The sequence below is a fragment of the Chiloscyllium punctatum genome, chromosome 35, assembly GCF_047496795.1.
Source record: "Chiloscyllium punctatum isolate Juve2018m chromosome 35, sChiPun1.3, whole genome shotgun sequence".
Classification (NCBI taxonomy): Eukaryota; Metazoa; Chordata; class Chondrichthyes; order Orectolobiformes; family Hemiscylliidae; genus Chiloscyllium; species Chiloscyllium punctatum.
Window position 1 is genome coordinate 62,734,618 of NC_092773.1, and position 11,937 is coordinate 62,746,554.

The following is an 11,937-nucleotide window of genomic DNA, read 5'->3' on the forward strand; positions in this document are numbered from 1 at the left end:
TTCAGTTCGAAAATGTTTATATCTTATGCATTTAAGTTCATGATCATAAATGAGATTAAGTACTTATTCCCTTATTCTCGTATGTTTTTAACTCGTCATTCACTTTGGTTCTTATTTACTCACCATGCTATTCTCTAATGTTCTAATTCACATATTGATGTATGTTCGAATTCACCCATGTTCTTATTATCTAACCTTCACATTCCCTTATATATGTATTCGTATATTCACTTATGTTCTGTTATCTTCGTGTATTCTAATTCGCTTTTGTTCTTGTGGTCACACGCACCTGTGTTCTTATTCAACTATTTTCTTATTTTCTGTTTAACTTATGTTCACATTATATTATATTCTTTTTCACTCCTATTCTTATTCTCCTGTGTTTTTATGTTGTTCGTCACTTCTACTCCCCTTCATTCTTCCCGATGATTTTATGGGCGTATTTTACCAATCACTTTTGTTCTTATTTCTTTGCTCATGAAATATTTTAGAGATGTTCTTTTTCTCTGATGCTCGTCTGTTCTTTTCTTTGCGTGTTTTTATTCTCTTGTGTTTTATTCTATTCTGTTCATATGTTCCTACTGTCTTATATCTGCTCTAACATCTGTATTTTTTCTGTTCTTGTCTTGTGTTGGTTTTCTCTCGTGTTCTCATTTTAGTGTTCGCAAATGCTATGTTGGTGTTATTTTCTTATTCCCGTAAGATCTTATGCGCTGACCTTGTTAATCACTAATGTTTATCCTGTCTTATCTTCATGTTCTTTTTTTTGTTCTTATTCAATGAGACACTTATTTTCTAAGTCGCTATTGTACGTATTCCATTATAATCTCATTATGTTATGTTCTTATTCTGTTGTGTTCTTAGTCTCTTATGTTCTTCCTCTCTGATATTCTGTTTTCTGTTCTCCCCTTATGCCCTTATTGTATTATTTTATCAGTCAGTGTTATTCTTATTGTTTTGGTCTTGAATTGAGTATTCATGTTCTTAATCGCTAGTGCTCTGATGTTCTTGTTCTCATATGCTCTTATCCTGTTGTGTTATTTTTTTCTAAAATGTTCATATATTCTGGATATCTTATATTGGTCTTTAGATATGTTGTTTTTGTCTTTTTTTGAGTTTTCATTCTCTTACTTTCTTACCTGAATATTTGCACATGTTCTTATGCTCTTATTCCCTTGTGTTATAGTTCACCTATGATATTATTAATGTACCTTCCTATTCCCTTGTGTTTTATTTGCATATTTACTTACATTCTGATTTGCTTCTGTACTTATTCCCTTTCTTTATTAACTTACATTTTTATTTTGTTGTTTTCTTATTCTCCAATGTTAATGTACTTATTATCCACTGTTGTCGTTTTTTCATTCCCTTATTTTTTTTCCTAATTTACTGTCGTATTATTTTATTCTCAAATATTTTCATTCTCTTATGTCCACATTCCCTTTTTCTGTTATTCATTTGGAGTAGTACCGTCTTCATCTCTAAATTCCTTATTCTCTTACGTTTTTATGCTGTTATTTATTATTGCCTTATGTTGCATTCTCACGTATTCCTATTCTCGTCAATTCGTTTTCTCCGACGTTAAAATTCTCTTATTCGCTTTTTCTAATATTCTTATTCGATGCGAATGCTTACATTCTAATGATTATCCATGTTATGCTCTCTTGTGTTCTTACTGCTTGACGTTCCTATGGTCTGCTCACTTATGTTCTCAGTCAATTACTTTGAATTCTATTTTAATCTTCTGATTTTAGTCTCTTATGTTCTTCTTTTTCTAATCATAAATAAGCTTATTTACTTATTCACTTACATTCTTATTCTGCTTTTCTCTAATTCTGATATTCCTTTTTAATCTCTCATGATCTTGTGTGTTTTCTCATGTTTTTTTTCTTTTATTTTCCTATGTTGCTGCTCTCTTATGTTCTTATTCACATCGATTGATTTATTTTCTGTTCTTATTATTTTCTCTTATGTAATCCTTTTCTTTTTTCTTTAAAGCACTTATGCTTTTGTTTTCTGAAGGTCTTATTCTCGTAACATCCTACGTTCTTATACTCTTTCATTTTAAACTCAACTGTACTTTGTATGTCCTCGTATATTTATGTTCCTATTCACTTATTTTAGTATTTTCCATTTATGTAATTCTCTGATTCATGTGCATATTCTCTAATGCTCTTCTGTTTCTATTCTCCTGTTTAATTATTCCATTGTGTTCCAATCCGGTATTTTTCCTATTTTTGTACTCACTTATGTTCTTACTCACTTATATTGTTTTTTCGATTTAAATCTCATGCTTTTTTATTCTATATTCGTATTTGCATATTCATAAATGTTCTTATTTTCTTATTCTCTTATACTCGTATGTTGTCATTCTTTTATCTTATTATTCGCATAGGTTCTTCTTACTTTATCACCTTCTTCCCTTTTGTTCTTATTTGCATATGTAACTCCTCAAATTTTCTAACATTATCATTGTCTTACCTTCCCATTCTCTATTGTTCTTATTCATATATTGACTAATAGTCTGATATTTTTGTTCCCTTATATTTTTGTTCACTGTTGTTCTCACGGTCTCACGCTCTTATTTGCTTACTCACTTGTGTTTTGTTTTCGTATTTGCATCTGTACATATTCTCTTATGTTGTTCGGATGTTATGTTTTCGTTTCGTTCTGGTCTTATTTTCTTATGTTCTCCTTCTCTTACATTCTCATATTCTCTTCTTCCGTTATATCCCTCTTCACATATTTATTACTCACCTATGTTCTTATTCTTGTGATCTCAAACTCTGTCACTCTTTTTTTATATATACTTCTATTCTTGTTCTCCCATGTTCTTGTTCTCCCATGCCCAACAAGTCCACATCGACCCTCCCAACATAAACCCACCCAGACCCATTCTCCTATATTTGCCCCAGCTAATGCACATGGGAATACGGGCAAGTGAGCATTGCCAATTCACCTGAACTGCAGATTTTGGGACTGTGGGAGGAAACCGGAGCAAACCCACGCTGACACAGGGAGAATGTGCATACTCCACACAGACAGTTGTCCGAGTCTGGAATTGTAACCCGGTCCCTGGCGCTATGAGGCATCAGTGCTAATCACTGAGCCGCCATGATGCCTGGTCTGGAGGGAAGGCCTCATGAGTAAAGGCTGAGAAACTTGGGTCTGTTCTCAGCTGAAAGAAAAAGGCTCAGATGGAATTTGATATAGACATACAAGATGATCAGAGGATGAGATAGATAGACATGAAAGTCATTTTCCTAGGATGATGACGTCAGCTTGTACGAAGCTACACAACTGCAAATTGAGATGTGATAGATTTGAGACAGATGTCACAGGCAGGTTCTTTACTGAGACAGTGGTAAGGGCGCGGGATACTCTTCCTGCCAGTGAAGTTAACTCAGCCACATTATGGAGATTTAAACAATCCTTGGAGAAGAACATGTGTGATGATAGTATTTTGTAAGGCGATAAGCTGAGAATAGTTCAAAGGTCGGCGCAACATTGAGGGCCGAAGGACCTGTTCTGCGCTGTACTCTTCCATGTTCTATGTTCTATGCCCTTCCCCACAGTAAGCATTCATACAAAGCACAGGTTTCATATCTCCCCCATCTCGAGCAGCACCAAACAGAGACGGACTTATTGATTTTTATGGTGTCCCGGTACTCTTCACAGACTCTTTTTTGCCCTTAATGTATTTATAAATCCAGTTTTGACTGACTTCAACAAAGCAGCATGCTGCCATTGAGCTAAGTAGAACTGAAAACTACATTAGACTGATTCAAATTCAGACGTGTTATCCATCACACAACAGGGCCGACCCACCGTTGACTTCCTATCATCTTTTCCATATGTAATGGAGACATTTATATCGGGGGGATACAAGATTGCCAAGGTGAAGAACCAGCAAAGAGAATTAGCGTCACTACTTTATTTCAATACATCACACTTTGTGAAGCAGTGCCTTTCACTGGCAAATTGAACACATTCGTCTTCAGGTGCCCCCTTCAGTGTTGCCTGCATGTCTGCTGGACGTTTCCATTGCTGTATTCACAGTCTCTACGCGATTAAATGATCCACTCCAATGAAATGTACGTTCCTAATCTGAGTCATGGTCTCTTCCTTTCAAGACCCTGAACAAGTTCAGCGAGAAATCTCTGGTCATTTCTAGCCCGGGATCTGGAATCAGACGAGTGTTACGACACCCTTATTGGTGCTGCCCGCTCACCGGAGACCAGCGCGTCAAAATGAGGCCCTGTGACCACCAGCCTGTTCTGTGCGTTCCTGCAGTACATCTGCTAAACATCAGATTATCACAGCTCCGCTTTCTTCACAGTGAAATCCATTGCAATGATATGAACTTTTTCGAAACTTGGAGAGAGCAACTTTTCAACTGAAGTTTGTTATGGAGTCAACGGCATACACATTATTGTCTACAAGTCAGGTTGTAAGTTTTACGGTCAGCATCACAGGAGTTCCCTGATAAGGAGTCCTAATTTGCATCGCACAGACCTGGATATAATTCCCACTCAAGTAATGAAGATTTTTTTCCTCTTTTTGTGAATTATTAGAATGAAAACAAATTCTTGCTTGTATGCAGAGCACACACCCAGATCCTGCCGGAATCTGTCAGTAATTGTTTCCATTCGTATATAACGGCAAAGGCAGCAGATACACGGAAAACGACCACCGCAAATGCCCCTCCAATCATATCACCTTTCTTAGTTGGATGTATCTCGCTGATCCTTCAGTGTCGCTGAGTGTAAATCCTGGAAATTCCCCACGAGCGGTGTCCTGGCAGCATGTCTGTGCTGAGGAGTTGAAAGGTTCAGGAAAGTAATTTATCCCCTCCATCACTGTGGTAATTCTGGATATGCAGTGAATCCTTTCTCATTGAGTTACAACTATACTCCAGGAATCCGTTTCGAAAATTTAAAGGTTCCTATAAGACATCTGCAATCGTTTGAAATAAGTTGAGACGTGGACGAAGACAGTAAAATAAAGCGATAGACAACGATGCCTGGGAGGCATAAGGCAAAAGTGAGCGCGGAACTGATAGTGCAAACCTCAATGTCGGTGCCATTGGGTCAGCTTTTACTGCCCAATGTTTATACTTACTTACACATTGTACCTCGTCAATTAACCACAATGATCTTGTTCCTCTTGATGTGAGGTCCCTTCTGTTTGTATTAACGTGGTTCATGGGCCCCGATAGAATGAACACATCCTCTTTCTCCTGTCACTTTAACCAGGTGAAACTACCAGTATTAATTGAATACAAGAAGAGATTATGTTTTTCTGTGCCTTTTCAGTGAAGAATTTTCAGCTTTAAACTGTTTGTATTTGAAAATACGAGTATTGATTGCAAATCTTTGTTCGCAACATTGATCCGAAAACACATGTGAGGAAGTGGTTAAGCAACTTCACATATAGATGAGTAAGGGCAGTTTTGCTGTGGCGCCGTGGCTTAGTTGGTTAAAGCGCTTGTCTCGTAAACAGGAAATCCTGGGTTCAACTCCCAGCGGTGCCTACTTGTTGCGTTCATGTTTGGGCTTTGGTGTTTCAAGTCTTCACGAAACTCACTCATTGTCGTTTTGGACTTTCACGCTGTTATGATTTGGTGATCCAGGTTAAGTTCCACCAGTGAATGCCACTTTTTTTATATTCCGAACTATTACTTATATCTGTGGTTTCTTTCCACTATTCCACAAGCACTTCTGCTTCTCCTCATCTCATATTCCCCCTCCTTCATTCCCAGTTCGGTCGGAACAACGATACGAGGCAGGAGACGCTGCAGATTTGACGGGGAATATTGTGGTAATGGCAGAGATACCACCAGCTGTTCACTCACATTCTCTGATGTCACCGTTCATACATTTAAACCAACAGTATATACATCGTTGTGCTCCTTTATTTGTAGTGTAATTGTTTTTTATCCTGGTGGATTAGGAATTCTATTTTGAATTCGAAACTGTCATAATTGTTTGAGGAAGAGGTGTCGCCTTGCCTGGTTTGAAGTGGCAGACACATTATCTGGAGAATGTGAGCCCAGTTCAATGCACTCCAGTCAGTGGACAAAAAGCCTCTCAGCAGCTCCACACTCAAACAGTCACGAAATGTCAGACTTTTCATAGAGCTGAAATAGGTAATGAGCTGGATGGACAGACAGAGTGTCGGAGAATGTGAAACAGGAAGAGGGTGAGACAAAGAGAGAAATATGGAGACACATGCTGAGTTAGACACTGAAAGGACCAATTCTCCATTAGACATTGCTGCAAACCGAGAGAAGAGAAACGAAAGAAGGCAATCATTTCAGCATAGCCTTTCACCAGCTGAGAGCAACGGAAACAGCATTACAGTCAATAAAGTCCTTTTGAATTTATAAAGGTGACGGTTGTCTGTCATTGAGATATTTTGATAAAAATCCTGATTCAACAGATAAGACTGATAATTTCCCAGCTTTATAATATAGAAATGTATAAGTAACGGATATCTGTCGATCTAAAACTTTAACTCAGTTTTCTCCACAGACGCTGTCAGGCCTGCTGAGTTTCTCCAACAATTCATGTTTTCGTTCAGATTTACATTATCAAAGAAAAATGAAAATCAACATTCTGTTGATCGCTTCACTTTTAAAACCCATCAGAAAATAAAACTGGTTACACTCTCAGACACAAATATACATTACACCGACTGTACACATGCAAACATGCAAAACCCACTTTCAAATTCAGGCCGTGGCAGACCCAAGACCGAAAGTCTCCGTATCGTATTCGAGTCTCGAAACCGCATTGGTAAATCACGTTTTTGCGACCTGCCAAATGCACAGCTGTCAAATTGACTGGCTGTAACAACAAGCTCCATTGAATCAGCCTGTCCTTGGCAGAGTGGGAGCGGGAGAATAATATTGATTCACAGATACGTTTTCAACTACAAATTCACTCTGTCATCACGACCACGTTATTACATCTCAGGAACAGTACCTGACTGTATCGCACCTCAACAGAAAATGACAACTTTAGATGCTGAAGATGAAAGTCAATAAGTGTAGCACTTGGAAATCACAGCCTGTCAGGCAACATCTAAGGAGCAAGGAAATCGACGATTCAAGAATTCCTGATGAACATCCTATACGCGAAACATAGAATTTCCTGCTCCGCGGATGCTGCTTCACCAGCACCACACTTTTTGACTCTATTCCCAACTCAGCTGATCTGCTTCGGAAAATTGATGATGAACTTGCCAGCATTCAGTTTGAATCTTCTGTCACATGTTTGACAGCTTGCAACATTCCATTCCTCATAAAATTAGATCATTCAAGTTGCGAGCTAAAGATGAACTGTGGATGCAGGAAATCTAAAACACAAGCGTAATTGCTGGAGAAACTCTGCATTCTCTGATATCAACTGAATATTGAACATTAAGGGTGAAAAGGAAAAGAGAAAGCTGCAATTTGATAACTGCAACACTTCGTTTCTCCAAAAAAAGACATCATGAAATGCAGTATTTCGATCAGGCTCTCCCCGTCTCAAGTACTGATAGGATTGCGGAAATAAATGTTGGCCCAGTCATTGCTGAACAAATAAATTAAAAGACTTATTGCGTTCCTAATCAGTTGTGTCCCCGGCAGAACATGTTAATGTGATCCACAAAGAAGGACAGCCAGGTCCCTCTGTATTCCAGAGACCTGCAATATCTAATTTAAATAAAAGGGTCAGTATTGAATATTCCTGCAAACATCTCATTCTCCACTTAATACTGCATTGGTCAATATTTTACTCACAAAAGTCCTCATCTCAACATCACTCAATTTTTATATCCTTAACGGTCTCTTCACCGTTTACCTTTCAAATTATTTTCACCAAGTACATGCCTTTTTTTTTTAAATCGAAGACTAAGCTGAGATGATGTCTGTTGGAAATCCAAATATCTCTCTATCACACTTTGTCCCGTGTTTAGTGTGTCCGTGTAAAATGCGTTAAACCTGTGCCCTCTCGGTTTGAATTCCACCATCCTGGGTAAAAACAAGGCCTAGGCCAGTCACCGATCCAACCCCAGTCATGATTTTTTAAATGTCTACAAGTTTACACACCAGCCTGGAATACTGCTGGGAAAAGACCTTGCTCAAACATTCTCCTCTTACAACTCAAGCCCCTGCTCAAACACTCTCTCCTTACAACTCAAGCCCTCTCGACACTGTAACATCCTTGTAAATCTTTTCTTCACTCTTTCAGGTTTTACAATATCTTTCCTATTGAAGGTGATCGGAATTGTCAGCAATATTCTACATGTGGCTCCACTGATGTTCTGTACAGCCAGAACATGACATGTGAACTTCAATAATCAATGTTCTGACTAATGAAGGCAAACGTGCCAAATGCTTTCTTCACGAACTTTTCGACATGTGACACCGATATTCCTGCTCTCATAATCTTTGCCTTGACTTATAAAGTCGAACTTGTCTTCTTAACTACTATATTCTGCTGCCTTCACAAATCTGTGGACCCACATGCAAAGTCACTCTGTTCCTTTCGGTTTCCCAGCGCCCTACCGTTCTTTGAGTACTCCCATGACGTGTTACTTACGAAATGCATCGCCTGATGTTTTTATTTTTATTTTTAGCTCCCCCTATCTGCCCATTTGACAAATCCAACTATGAAATCCTGGACCCTAAGATCTTCCTCCTCACTGTTCACCACTTTTCCAATCTTCATATCCTCCTCAAATGTTCTTATCATTTCCCCAACATTATATCTATATTGTTTTTGTGCAATCATAAACATTAAGAGACACAACATTGATTCTTGTGGTCCACCACTGAAAACCAGTTCCACGTCTCAGAAACAGCAGCTTCCTTGTCTCCAACCAACCAAATAATTTTGGATCCAACTTACCACGTGAACCTGTATCCCTTTTATATTAACCCTGTTACCAGTCTCCGTTGTGGGAACTTGTCTAAGGCTTTCTAAAACCCTCATAAACTAAATCAATTTCACTACCCTCGTTTAAACATCTGATCACTTCCTAAAAAAAACTGATCTGTCAGTCACGAATTCCTCTGACAAAACCATGTTGACTCTCGCTTGTCAAACATTCTCTGAAGAAGTTGCAATTAATTCTCTCCTGAAGAGGCTTCTCATTATGTTTCCCGAAATGTGATGTTCGACTCACTGCTCTGTAATTTGCTGCATTATCTCCGCCAGCCTTATTGAAAACTGGAACCACGTTAGTAATCCTGAAATCCTGTAACCACTCCCAGGTGGCCAAAAATGAATGTAAAACATTGGTCAGAACACGTGCAATTTTCTCTGTAGTCTCACAAAGCAACGCGAGACACAACCACATTCCGACCTCGACATTTGTCCAATTTTAGCCTGTTAAAACCTCCAAAACCATCTCAGTCGCGATGTGAACCGGCTCAAAAAACTCTCAGTCCCTCGTCCCTGCATTCTGTACCCAGATATTACCCCACAAGGACTGTTCCCCGGCTGCATGTTTAAGGTGATTCACTCAGTCATCCCATTTACTGACACAACTGTACTATCACACTGGAGGGAGATCATTCAGGTATTATATGTGGAAAAAACTGTTAAAGCCTTTGCGCCTATAAATCCTTTTGCTTTGACAACCAATGGCACATTGTCACAGTGAGAAATGGTTTTAGTGTTATCTATCTGAAAAAAAAAGTCACTAAGTTCCACCTCCTGCAGAAATTCCAGTCTGTTCAGATTTGGCATGAGATTTTTTTCTCTCTCTCTTTCTGTTCTTGGTCGCATTCAAAATAGAACTCGGTGACAAATCCCATACAAATGATTGCTGTATTAATAGACTTAAGAAGTTGATGCCTATGGCTCACATTGCAATAGCATGAATCGACAAGAGAAGTTTTCAAAAGGAACAGAGTACTGTCTTCGGTACAGAGGATCATTGAGCACGGACGATCTCAGGCCACCAAAAGGGCACACGCACGACCTTATTTCCTCGATCATTCACAGTGTCAGATGGCCTGAGACAGAGTTCTGCGCCAAGGAACAGGTTCAAAAGCAGAAGGTGCTGGAAGAGGTAAGCAGGTTTGGCAGCATCTGAGAAAAGAAATAAGAGTTAGTATTTCCGGTCCAGTGACACATCCTCAGAACTCAGAATCTACGAAATATTGACCGATCTGCAAAGGATAGGGTGGTGGGGTTGGAGTTGAGGTAAGAAGTAAACGGTAGGTTGCTGTAGAACTCAACGACAGATAGAAGAATTGGGTAAACTAATGGATAATGATCAAGCTGAGAGGGTGAGTAGTTTTTTTTGTGTGGAGACTGTTCGTGAATAAACATTGATAGTGTGTAATGGCTGCATATGTGATGGCAAGGAGTGGTGTGTGAGGTGGAGGGCAAGGAGATGGATGAGTTCAGGACCTAAAAGTATTGAAATTGATGGAGTCTGGAGGGCTGCAGCATTCCCAAATGGAAAATGCGATGTTGTTCTTCAAGCATGTACTGAGCTTCTCCGGAACACTGCAGTTAATCTGAGACAGAGATGTTGGCCAAGGAACGGGCTGGTTCGCTAATGTGGCTGCGAAGTGGTAGTTTAGTGTCTTTCTTGAAGATGGAACTTGGATTTTCTGTAAAGCAGTCACTCAGTACACACTTCATTTCCCAAGACAGTGGAGACAACATCGCGAGCAGTGGATATGGTGGATTGGGTTGTGCGAAGTGCAGGCAAAGTGTTTCTTCACCTGGAAGATGTGTTTGGGCCCTTGGTTACTGAGGAGTGAGGACATAATTTGACAGTTGAGGAGAAACAAGATGTAAAAAGGAAGGATTATTCAGGAAATGTTATCAGAGATGTTGGAAATCATGTGTCTAAGAAAGCTATCATAAGGACCGTTTATCAAATGATTGTAGCAATTGGAACAAGGTTGACAAGTTAATGACACAAATTATTACGTATTAATATGTTTTAGTAGCCATGAGGGAGACATGGTTACAGGTTGGTCATGACTGGGTGTTAAATATCCGGGGTTTTCAGACTTTTCGGAAGGACAGACAGGAGAGTCTAATATTGAAGGACAACTTCAACGTGGTACTGTGAGATGGTATAGGTTCGATAGAGAGTGAGTTTGAATCCATTTTGTTGGAAATTAGAAATTCTAAGAAGAAACTTTCACTGATAGGCGTAGTCTGTAGACCACCAAATTGGTGAGGTGAATACACAAAGAAATAAGTAATGCTGGTCAAAATGGGCCGGATATTACCTTTGGGGATTTTAATCGACATGTAGATTGGTCGAACCAGCTCAGTCTGTGTTGCCTTGAGGAGGACGTTGTTGGATTTAATCGTGATGGTTTTCCTGAACAGTAAGTCAAAGAAACGGCGAGGTAGCAAGCTATTGTCGATCTGGTCCTCTGTAGTGAGACAGGAATATTCAAATACCTCATTATTAAGCATTCGCTTGGAAGGTGTGATCACAGTATGGTTGAATTGAGAATGCAGATGGAGAGTATGAAGTTAAAAACCAATGCCAGATCCCTGTGCATATACAAGGGGCTCTACAATAGAACGGGGAGAACCTGGCAAAGTAGACTCAAAACAAAAAAATGGCGGGTACGTTGATGAGCAGAGCTTTCAATTACATTTTTCAAAGTGATGAGCAGAATTATATTCCAATGTAAAGGAAGGACAGCAAGAAAAGGTATAATCTGGCATGGTTGTCTCAAGAAGTAAGGAAGGCTATCAAATTCAAGGAGAAGGCATACAAAGTGGTTAAAATCAGCATGAAACTGGAAGATTTGGAAAGCTTTCTCGGTCAACAGAATGCCACAACAGTGCTGTAAATAACCGTAAGAACATGAGAAAAAAAGAAACTCGCACAGATAATAAAGACGTCCATCAGAAGTTTTGACAAAAGAAGACAGCGAAAAAGAGTGGTTATAGTGTACGTTGG

At 39.2% G+C, this 11,937-nt stretch overlaps 1 non-coding gene across 1 annotated transcript; it reads left to right on the forward strand.

Annotated features, from left to right (window-relative positions):
• The first annotated feature begins 5,459 nt into the window (after positions 1 to 5,459).
• Positions 5,460 to 5,533, forward strand: trnat-cgu (transfer RNA threonine (anticodon CGU)). Its single transcript has one exon. It is a non-coding gene; the product is annotated as a tRNA-Thr (tRNA).
• Positions 5,534 to 11,937: the final 6,404 nt, after the last annotated feature.